The sequence below is a fragment of the Stegodyphus dumicola genome, chromosome 5, assembly GCF_044657685.1.
Source record: "Stegodyphus dumicola isolate Sdum_Otavi_A_Nest chromosome 5, ASM4465768v1".
Taxonomy (NCBI): domain Eukaryota; kingdom Metazoa; phylum Arthropoda; class Arachnida; order Araneae; family Eresidae; genus Stegodyphus; species Stegodyphus dumicola.
The window spans coordinates 211,965,270-211,977,314 of record NC_140772.1 but is presented as its reverse complement, the minus strand read 5'-3'; the positions used below and the strand labels follow the sequence as shown (position 1 = coordinate 211,977,314).

The 12,045-nt window shown below is 31.4% G+C and overlaps 1 long non-coding RNA gene across 1 annotated transcript; it reads right to left on the bottom strand.

Annotated features, from left to right (window-relative positions):
- Window positions 1-6,862: 6,862 nt before the first annotated feature.
- LOC118201593 (uncharacterized) lies at window positions 6,863-11,419 on the bottom strand. Its single transcript, XR_004760276.2, has 3 exons — window positions 11,277-11,419; window positions 9,847-9,952; window positions 6,863-6,900 (listed from the first exon to the last, which is right to left on the bottom strand). It is a non-coding gene; the product is annotated as an uncharacterized LOC118201593 (long non-coding RNA).
- Between the last annotated feature and the right edge of the window lie 626 nt (window positions 11,420-12,045).

The window sequence follows — 12,045 nt, the reverse complement described above, 5'->3', positions numbered from 1 at the left end:
AGTGATAGTGGAGTTTTAAAATAAAATAAACGTTAGTAAAAATTAGGATCCTTACAACGTGTGTGTAAATAAAAAAAAAAAAAAAAAAAAAAAAAAAGCCTCTTCGTGCGTAGTATAAAATTTAAAAGCTCCCAGATTTTTATTTTTTATTTTATTAGTTTTATTTTTAGATGAAACATTTACTTAACAGAATATAAATAACTATAACTGCAGTGACAATCAGCAAATTAAGATCTAAATTCTAGAAAGCATTGTTTTTGATTTTTGAAAAGAAGATATTGTTGATATAATCTAACAGAATTCATGATCTAGAAACGTGTGGTAGGTTTTTAAGTTTTCGAATAGCACGTTTGGCATTCTTAAGTGGCAAGTTTATATTATGGCACGTATCCATACTCATAATATCATCTGCATAAATTAAAAGTGAAAAACATATCTAGTTTAAAGTAATAAACCTGCATGTAAATATTATTAAAGTATTTTTGGTATTTAGTGGAAATGCTTTCGACATATTAAATGTAAAAAAAATTAATTAAAGAATGTTACACCATATTAATCATAAAGGAATACTTTTAAATAGCATTAAGTTGAAAGAAAAAGTACTTTGAACCATCCTAATTTATTTTTTAATGACTGCTTACGAAACACGAAGCTTTTACAGCTGAAAAATAGAAAGAAAATTTTACATCGAAATTAAATATATCTATCAAATTTTGCCGTACGAGAGTCAGATGTTCTGTGGTTTATGTTTTAGAAAATGCTTAAACATTTACTAAGTATAGCTTCAAGAACCGGGGCACTGTAAACAAAGTTCAGTTTCCGATGTTTACGAAATTCAATTATAAATTTGAAAATACCACAACATGTAAAAAGGTGTTATTTAAAGCATTTTTATTAATGGAAACATTTTAAACACGTAAAACATATGTGTTAGTCTTCGACTAATGGTCGCGAAAATAACTATTGTATAAGAACATCTATAGACACCCTGTATATCGATAAAGCGTGGATAATAATCGATAGCGTGTATAATAATCGATAAATTCTGTGTCATTTTTGTATAAGCTTAAAAATGATAAGAAATGTAGGTGAATTATCACATTTATACTGAACGTTAATCTTCGGATAAACTTATGTGGTTCCAATATCATTAAATAAAAAAATAAAAAGAAGTATTAATTAAACGTACTTTACATTTTTAAGAAATTTGAAATAGATAATAAAACAAATTCGGAATTCACAATTCGGGCATCCAAGTGGCCATGCTCGGTCGGAGGACTAAATTATTCAAAATTTGTTGGCTCTAGGTACAGTTGTTTTTTCGCAATGCGAGAGACATACATACATTGATGCACATTCTTCATTATTTAATTTCTTTAAATATAATACAGGGCGATAATATTTGGTGGCAACAGTTTGAAAATGAACTAACTCAGAAAGTGAAACGAAGCAAAATGCTGTTTTGAGACTAATAGCCCTTTGGTTTTAACGCCCCTTTGGACTAAAATTTAAAATTAATAAAAATTGTAGCGTTTGTGTCTTCTGTTAATTATTTCCTATTTTATTTGCATAAAGTTTATTCTCGTTGCAATTATAGTTCTTTAAAAACACTCATTATTTTCCAGGATAGTTTCTAAGAACATCAAGTTTCTATTGATTTCATTTTCATGAAGCTTTATAATCGTTCAGAAAGATTTTCTAGGAAATACACTTTTTCTAACAGGCAATTATTTTAATATATGTGTAGCTTCAAGTTAGAATTTTTTTTTCGGAGTTTTGTGTTTGAATCCTCTTTCTTTATTCTTTTCCTCATTTATTTTTTTTTCTAAGCATTAAGACCCATTTATATGAACAACAGTTTAAAAGTGCAATGTTTCGAAGGTTATATTATGCCTACCCTTACATTATTTAGCTGTTATGATTAAGTAGATTGAGAAATGTAATTAGTCATTTTACCGCGTTTATATTTTACATTTTGTTTCCTCTTTTCCCCAGTCGTACATAAAATTAATTTCAATAATGGAAAACTATTAGCCTTCAGTTTAGTTCTAACACTTTTTTTTCCGTTTTTTTTCCAGATAATAATTCAGAATGGAATTTTGCTTAAAATGCAAAAGTATTCCAGTTTAATGACCAGAAGCTCACTTGAATTACTTTTTGTTGCTTATTTTACAAATCAAAATAAGCTCTTTTGAACTGGGAAAGATCATTATGAGGCAAATGCTTTCCGATAAAACGAAGTGTAATATATTCGACTCTTTTTTTTCTTCTTCATTTCTATTGATGAGCTCAAAAAGAACACACTAATGTTTAGTAGAAACGCTCAAAGTATTTAATTTTTGTTATGCTAAAGTATTCAGTTTGCCCACGTAAAAAAGCTCATTCTAGAAAACATCAAAACAAGAAAATAACGTATCGATGAACATTTAAAACGTTTTCTTGTCATTTGAATCAGCAACAAATTTAGTTCTCTTATGGGTAAAGGGTAGTGAAGATTATCTTTGCAATTTATCCTTAAAGCTTTTAAAGTGGGAAACATAAATTTTATATGTTTAGTCTCAAATGCTGTTTTGAATGCTCAAATGATGTTTAATCTCAAATGCTGTCTAAAGCTAGGATATTTTCTATCGAGTTTTCAAGAAATTTTTTTTTTAAATTAAAAAATGTAAAGAGGCTATTACTTTTGAAATGGGATTTACTTCGGTTCACTATCAACGACAAATCCCTTTTCAAGTTATTGCCATCAAACATTATCGCTCTGTATAGCTCTGTATTAGTGTAAGAAATGAAATAATAAAGAATCTGCGTGAGATTATGCATGTTTCTTGCATTGTAAAAAAAACAACGGTAACTAGAGCCATCAAATATTGAACAGCGTAGTCCTTGACCTGAATATTAGTACCCGCAATCACGAATTTTGAATTTCGAATTAGTTTTATTTTCTGTTTCCTGTTTTGTAGAAAGTATAATGAATTTTATTATTAACAAAATAAGCAAAGGGAGAAGTGGCAACAGTGTTTCAAAAAAAAATATCCTCAGCGTGCAAAACTATCTATCGGAAATTCTGAAGGTATGCTGTTTTAATATTCTGTGATTTAGCTACGTGTGTAAATGGGATGAACGTAATATTTAATAATTAAATTTAACACAAAAAAGTTAATAGAAAGGCCAAAAAGTTTACTAAGCCATCATACTAAGTAAACAGAACACTGATATGATTAACCTAGAAAAGACTGAAAAAAAAAATAGAACTATTATGCCTGCACTTAACACTGCATCAGGAATTCTAAACATATGCTGCTATGCTGCTGTTAAAATTTTGGAGATTTTTGCTGTCGCATTATACATAGCGTAAGAGCGAAAAAACGATGCTTAATATTAAAGCTAAAAAGACAAAAACGAAATTAATTAACAGGCGCGACAGCAATAGCAAGTTGTATCTAAAAAATTTATTTTAACATATTTTTAATTTTTTCGCTCTCCAGTTTGCGCGTTATGTGCATGTTGCGTTAATGAAACTTTTTTCTCATATTTCTAATATATTATACCTGGTTAGTAGATTTCAGACTCTAGATCTCAAAGACATCACACTTCAAGTGTTTAAAGATACTAAGCTAATGCCTTGAATTAACTATGAAAACAAATTTCTTCGGAAGAGTGTTTTCCACTAACATTCTAATAACTTTTCATTTCCAGTAATACTAATTTCTACTATATTACTATATTTTAATAAATCTTTACTACATTATAAGATATTTCTCCCTCTTTCCTACCGTGCCTTCGTGCCTGGGCCGGTGTTTCCGAGGTTCGATTCCAGGAGAAGGCGATTGCCCATTTTTCATCTCTCTGGCTTCGGAAAAAATCCTCCAATGTCTCTACAACATATTCGTTCACACGTAATTTATATCTAGTTTACTTCTTTTTCACCAAGTTACATTACATTTTATATTACAAGTTTTCATCACATTTACTTTATTTCTATTTGCAAATATGCAAAGTATAAGCATGTACAATAATTTGTTACTGTTCACATGGTTCTATGTTCTTACTGTTTACAATCTCAGTAAGCTTAGAAAATTCAGTGGCATCAAGGTGTTAGAGGCAAAACTAATTTGCCTGTTACCCCAAAGTTGAGGCCCCAGCCTTGAGGTATTAGGCAAAATTACTTTTACACAACACTTTAAAATTCATAAAGAAATGGTATTCCAACTACTACTCAAAATCACGGAATCCTTTGAACTTATACTTGGTTTGCAGTTGTTATAATCGCAGTTCACTTACGGCGCCATATGTTAGAACGTTGCGCCGATGAGACTCAGCAACATAACAGAAGTCATAAATATGAAAATGAATTCTCATACAATATAATTAGCCCAAAAGGGCATTATCCCGAACGGGGTATTATTCCCGAAATAGCATTTGTCTACTATAAACGGCGTTCATTGCAAACGGTATCCAGTATAAGCGACGAATAATTTTTCAAATTGCGGCTACCAAATATTATCGCCCCGTATGATTTTTAAAGAAATTAAAGTAACGAAGAATATGCATGTATGTATGTATGTATGGAGGGATATTCTTCGAACTGTAAAGAAAAGATGGTACCTTATGCCTTCAAATTTTAAATAAGCTAGTCCTTTCCCCAAACATGTGCCCCAAACTTCTCTAGATATAATAAACTAGAAAGCCTGGCGGTCATACGAAATGACCGCTGTTCTAGATATTATAGATTGTAATTAAAATTATTTGTGCATAGGTGTCTGCTAATTTAATTAGGGCAGGCGGCGAGGACGCCCATTTGCGTACTGCCCCAAGGGGTTTCCCCCTTCTACTTGCTTAATTGCTTAAAGTAGAGTGCAATGGAGGAAACCACTGGCAGTACATTTCTAACGAGCCCACCTGTAACTCAATCAATAAAGGTGATTTAAATAATGAAATGTTAATTCACATGTCAAAGATCTCTTTGTACACAACATTTCTTGCGTAGATCTTTCCATTATTTTTAAGCTCGCCTTGCAAAGGACCATCCATTATTTTTAATTTTACTTCCGTTCTTTCACGAACTCTTGAACCGGCAACATAAAGTTGACCGTGTCCAAATGAAAATAAAAAAAAAATGCCAACACGCTTAAGCGTTTGGACCTGAGAATTATTAATGGTCATAGCAAAGGCAAGTTTTACAGGAGATTGTCTACGTCTCAATTGAAACGGCAACCCTGTGCCGTGGCAACTTCACCCCATTGGCTAGTACAGTTGCGCAAGCAACCAATAAACTATCGGCGACAAACAGACACTTAAGCCGCATATATATATAGGGTGAAGTAACATCATCTCCTCCGAAACAGCTCGCTCTTGGGTTTAGCGAAGCACACCGTTGGATTTCATAGGTCCGTGGCACGGCATTTTGACCATTCGCGTCTTCTTGAGACTTTAATTAGCCGGGATATTAATTAAAAACTAATTTTCCCCTACGTTTTCCTTACATTTTCGACTTTCGTTCTTGGGTTTTCCCTATTACAGGGATTTGGCTATGTGCCAAATTCTTTTTTCTCGAATATCTAAGGAACGGCACCGAGTTGAAATTCGGGACGCGTATCCTCGGATTCCAAAAAATTCTCCGAATCTATCGATACCGTTTTCATCTTCGTACGACTTTAATCGGCCGAGATATTAATTAAAAACTGCGGAAACGTTAATTTCCGTGCTCATTTTCCCGATTGGCAACAATAAACTATCGGCGACACACACTTTAGCCGCTTATATATATATAAAGATGAAAGAGTCTGTATACTTTTCGTTCGTGCTGAGCGTATGCTAATAGATTCAGGACTACGAAATTTGGTACATAAGTGCACCTAGACAAGAGCCAGTGTACATCGAAGCGCTTTTCTCAAAATCCGAATCAGAGTTTTGTTTAATTTTATCTTTTCCATTTTTTCCCATCATTTTCAATAATTTCATTCTTTTAGAAATGTGTTTTGGCAACAGTTTTTCATTCAATTGTATATTGAACTACTGACTGTTGATACTCGGAAAAATGAGGGCGATAATTCTGCGCAGTTTTAAAATTTATGTTTCCCTTGGATATTGGACGTTTGCTGAGAGAAGGCAACGGGAAGCTAGTTAATTTATTTTTTAGTATAATTAATATTTATATTAAGGGATATTGCTTATTTCATTATAATTTTGTTATATGTAATACACTTTTTTAAAAATGTTTCTTTGTTTGATGAAGTTGTCCTGCAGAGTAAAATTCTGCGCAGTTTTTAAATTTAACGTTTGGTATTCCATTCAGGCATTTTCCAGGTACATTTAAAAGCCACATGAATGCTGGCAGAGTAGCTGCTAGTATTTTATAAATCTTTAATGAATTTTTGATAAAAAAACTCAACGATTTTATAGCAGTATAGTAAAGTAATATTGCAAGGAATAAAACATTTCTATCACCAGCGTGGTAGACTGACTGTCTGTAGCAAATAATAAAGATATGCTATTTTTAAAAAAATTGTGATTTTGTTTTTAAACTGAATTTTATGTGGCGAAAGTCTGAGAGATATTTAATAAATAAAGTCAACTCACAAAACGTTAAAAAATTCTGAAAATCTTAGATTTTATATTACGCCCAAAGGGTAATATAAAAAAAACTATTTTTATCATAAACCTATTTCATCAGAGTTGAAACCAGAATAAAAATGTGCGCCTTATTTTCTTTTAAAAATGAATTTTTTAAATTTCTTTTACACTAAACAAGGACATATAAAAATGGCTCTTTTATCATGCATTATAATTATTCTACTCTTTCTGACATTTTAACATATCAAATCCGTTAGAAAACTGTAACATATGTGTAAAGAATTGTTTACCGCTGCGTTTCATCCAAGCTTTCCAAGGCAATTTCATCTAAAAAAATAATTCAAGATTAATAACAATTTATTCAATTAATTTTTGTATTAGCATTACAATTTTAATAAGGCCATTAATAAAAATTTTTTGTAATCATCTGTTAGTTAGAATTTGTTGAATCAACCAAAATGAATTATTTTAAATATTTTTAACCAAGGAAAAATAAGTATGTCAAACAATTCAGAAATTCAGATAAAACAAATTAAGCAAATTAAAAATCTTTCTTTAATTAAAATTTGCCTTTATTCCTCTCAAATACCTGTTCTTCTACATTTATGATCCCGTTATAGCATGGCTTCATTCTTAAGATACTTGACGAAAATATACTAATTGAATAACGCTCAGCCTCGTTGGAGATTCGGCCGAATATTCTCCAAAACCGAATATTACTGTCGTATTTCATGACTATGGCTCACAGGTACAACTTTTAATTAATTAAAATGCATAATATCGAGAACCTCAAATTCTCCAAGACCCTAAAATGTATCCCAACTAGATGTATCCCACAAAATTCATTCCATTTTATAAATGCCTTCGACATCTTCCCTCCACGTCATTCAGTGAACGAGGCAGTTTATTTCGATGCCTCAGGCGGTTTACAAAGAAATTTTGCGCATAAAATGCCATCAATGAATCATGAGATTTGCATACTTTCTCGTGGGGTACACCATGTATCTCTCTGTCAATGAACATTCATTGAAGAAAGAAGTCCGAAGATGTGTTTTTCTTTGCATGAAAACAGGTGAAAAGAAAAAATATCATATGGTGTTGTTTTAAAAATGCAGAAGACAATGAATTTAAATGTGAAAGATCAGGCTAATTTAGGGCAGACATGCAGGATTTTAATTGCTTGTACACAGCTGCAGGGTAAAAAATGCATCTCAACTAAACAAATAATCGTAAGTACTTTATCAAATCTCAGACGTTTCATAGCAACCAGAGCACATAACAAGAGCCTCGGCTTTCGGCTTTGCCCCAAGTGGTTTTCCCGCCTTTGCCGGCCTTTTCGGCTTTGCCCCAAGTGTAAAAATTTAACATAGTGAAGTGACAAATATAAGGCTAAGGAAGTATTAATAAACGGTATTTGTGTTAATTTTCTATCTTTTGCATCATATTCATTCTGCAAGTGATTCTAAAGGAATATATTTTAGTGCCTCAGATTCGCTGATGGCATCTCTAAGATAAGTCTGCATTATTGTCTTCACAGTGTTGTAAGGCAGAGCTATGTACGTATGTTATTTCATTTATTAATTATATTCTTCTTTTCTGTATTGATACTTTAGGCTTTAAATATTATTTGAAACAATTTGACAGATTGTTTTATAAAATATCAAACGGTTAGGGTCATTCGTTAATCTCTTTGTTTTAGACCCGAAACCTTTTACTGAATAAGGTAAAGATGTAAAGACATTAGATTGATGCGAAGCATGGAAGATGAAAAATATTCAATGCCCTAGCCGGGACTCGAACCACGCACCTCTCGAATACGCGTCGAGCGTGCTGACCACTACACTACGAAGGCCTACTAAGAAGGCGGGAGAAATACGTTATATACTCCTCCTTTTAAAAGGCGACTGAGGATTAGGTAACCCAATCCCCAAATCCTGGTGGTGGAGAATTATCATCCACCATCGTTTTTAGTTTGGGCGCCACTGTAGAGTTATTAGGTTATTTCGAAGCAGAACAGATGAAAAATGAGCAATGCCCTCGTCGAGACTGAAACCACGGACCTCTCAAATACACGCCAAGCGTGCTGATCACTACACCACGAAGTCATGCTCAGAAGGCGGGAGAAATACCTTATGAAGACAACTGCTTCTTCGTGATATGTCATTTGCTTTTAACGAAGGATAGACAGAACACTTTTCAATTGCAAAACGAATAAAATTTTTATCAAGATTCAACAGCTTGTCACTAAAACTTTTGGAGGAAGAGAAATATTTCTGCATCTTCCTCGTCCGGTCTAGAAACCTGAGACTTACTTTAGTTAATGCGTTAAAACACAAAATGTTCCAAATGGGATTTAATATTAGACATTTAGTCATAATCTCAAAACACACGTCAGTTAAAATAAAGAACTTTATTCGTATCACATGTGTTGGTACAAATATGCAGGAAGTGACTACTTTGAAGTCTATAATGGCGATATTTAATGTAGGAAGATTTGCAGCATTTTCTTGCTCCGTTTTATTCAGATTAGTATTGTAATAGATAATATATACCATATCTAGAATCTAACGAGTGTTTTACTTTAGAGCATTGTATATTTACTCCTGTATGTGCAGTTAATTATTTATGACTTTAATAATCTCTCATGTGTAGTATCCAGGGTTAACGCACTCTGACAACAGTTTTAAGCTAAACAAAATCAAATTAAGAACTAAGGAAGTATAATGGGAAACTATATTCTGTAATTATTAACAATCAGGTTTTTAGAAGTAAACGTTATATAATAAATTTGCAAATAACTCATATAATGTAATTAATACTGGTAGGAGCAAAATAGGTAAATTATGAAAAGACGTCAATAGTGATAGCTCTATTCCCAAGTTGGGAAAAAGTATTAGCAATGATCTCTTTCAAATATAATTCTACTACCGAATATAAAAGGTAAAAATGCAGAAACATTTGATCTACAACAAAGTATTAATTTCGTAGTTCAAGCTTTACTTTAAATTGAAAAATAAAACTGTATCATAAAAATTAAGTGTAAATGATTAAGATATTCATAAATAGGCAATTAAATAGCGAAAAACGTGCTAATAATTTAATTACCTTTAAAACAGTTACTTAAAAATTGAGTGCTCCGAAACAGCAGTGAATTTCGATTTTTCTCAGAAGAAAAATTGCTGTTCTTTTCCAAGTATTATCATACAGAATTTAAGTATATAAATGTGAGTAACACGCATAAAATAATATAAGCTTAAACAATTCAAAGTTTACCTTCAGAAGGATCAGCAGGAGCAGAATTTATGGATTTCATGGCAAGTAAGGCAATCGCCAAGAAAACGATCACGAATGTGCTTTTCATATCTCGCTTTTGTAAAATCTGAAATAAGAATTTAAAGAAAGTTTACAGAGAAATGTGATATAATTTGGAAAGCAATTGATATAGGGAGTTATAAAATGAAAATAAATGCTTTCTCAATCTTAGGAGTTTAAATTTTAAATATAATAAAAATACTTATAATTTCATTTTGCATTACATGTTTATGTTCAATTTAAAAACAAATTGATTCCAACAATTACATGCTTACAAGATTTCTAATAAACATATTTTATGGATCATATTCTTAAATAATTTTTAAATGCATTCCACTGATTTAGGCCTAAAAATAAGACTTGTTACTGAATATAAACTGCAAGAAAAAAAGGAACAGTTCAATGTCTTCTGCTTTACTGGGCGGATTGATAAAATTCAAAATGCTTTTTTCATGTCTCGAAAGCGCTACTTAGGATATATATATATATATACTAGACTTATATATAACATTTTTCTAAAATAGGTATTTTGACACAAAATCGGACTTTTTCTGAAATGACATGCCAATGTTTTTCGATATTTCGCTTATACGACATAAATTATGCCTAAATATAAAATTTTGAAACATTTGGCGCGATATTTACGGCGAAATTTAAAACTTTATCATGGCGCATTTTTTTTCAGTTTACGCCAAGAATAATTCACTTGGCGAACTTCTTAATATACGGCAACATCTTTTCCTTTCCATTTTTACATTGTGCAAGAGCGGAAAAAAATTCACATCGTTCCTACTTTCAAATATTTTTAACAAAGTGACTAAACCAGATTTGATGTTATTACCGCTTTCAACAAATATGCCAAATTTCAAAACGCGCCAATATGTAAATTCACACATATCTCATACCAAATTCAATTAACATTAAGGAGCTAAAATTTTGAGAGCTAATTTTTAAAAAACTATTCGTGCGATTTTTACAACACTTGGCAGTTTGCCATAATTTGAGTCGTAGAATTGAAATATGGGAAAACATTCGGCATGTCATTTCAGAAAAAAGTCCCATTTTGGCCCAGTAGAACGGCAGATGTAGAACTGTCCAATATTTTTTTCGCATTTAACATATGCAGATTAATTAAGATATCTAAAAGGTTTCAGATTTCCTTTTATGTTTTCATATAAAAATATAATTTATTTTCATATATTTTTGTAATGCCTGATAATAAAAAAATTGACGTTTATGCTGTTTACTCTTGTATTTTGAATAATTTTTTAGCAAGAAATATTGCCGAAGTTTCCAACAGAAGAAAAGCCAAAAAACTGCCAACTTCCAATAATATTAAAAGCAAGTAAATTTGCAATAACAAGTGAGATGCATAATGGAGAGATACTTACCTACTTAAAATTCAGTAATTATATGCAGAACTAAGCCGTTTGATTCCGTCCAACTATGACTATAGCGGATTCCGCAAGACACAGCTTTCTTATATTTATATATATATGCATTTACAGAAAATATTTTTGTTCCCTCATCACTTTAAAATAACATATTTATTTCATGTCAATTTGACATTTGTACCTTCTGCATTTTTATGAATACCTAATAAAGGAAATTTCTCAAGTGGATTTTATCACAATAGTCAATATCGACGCATCAACATCAACTGATAGTTGTCAACAATGCGACAATAGGAAGTAAGGAAACTAAAAACAAATATTCAGCGATAAAAATATTAAACTTTTTAGTTATTTTTTTCTGAAATAAGCAATGATTTTGTTAATATTAGATTTAAATTCCATTTTCATTAATGTAGTTTAAAATAAAAGAGTAAAATTTAATACAAATTAATTATTCTTAGGGCTTGGAAAATTTTTTCACAGCGCCTATTACTCTTTTATCGTCATCCATTTTACTTCTCACTTATTATGCAAGTTGTTTTTCTCCTCCTCCCTGCAGGAGTTCGTGGGATAACGGTAGCACATTCAGCGCGTAATCAAGATGTCCAGGTTCGAGTCCCGTCAAGGTTGATTATTTTTTGTGTCTTCCACTTCAAAATAACCTAATAATACGTTTACTTTTATTTATAAATTAATACGGTATAAACTGAGTGAAGGTTTTCTTGATTAAAACAAAGGCGCAAGAAAAATATAAGTAAAACACATA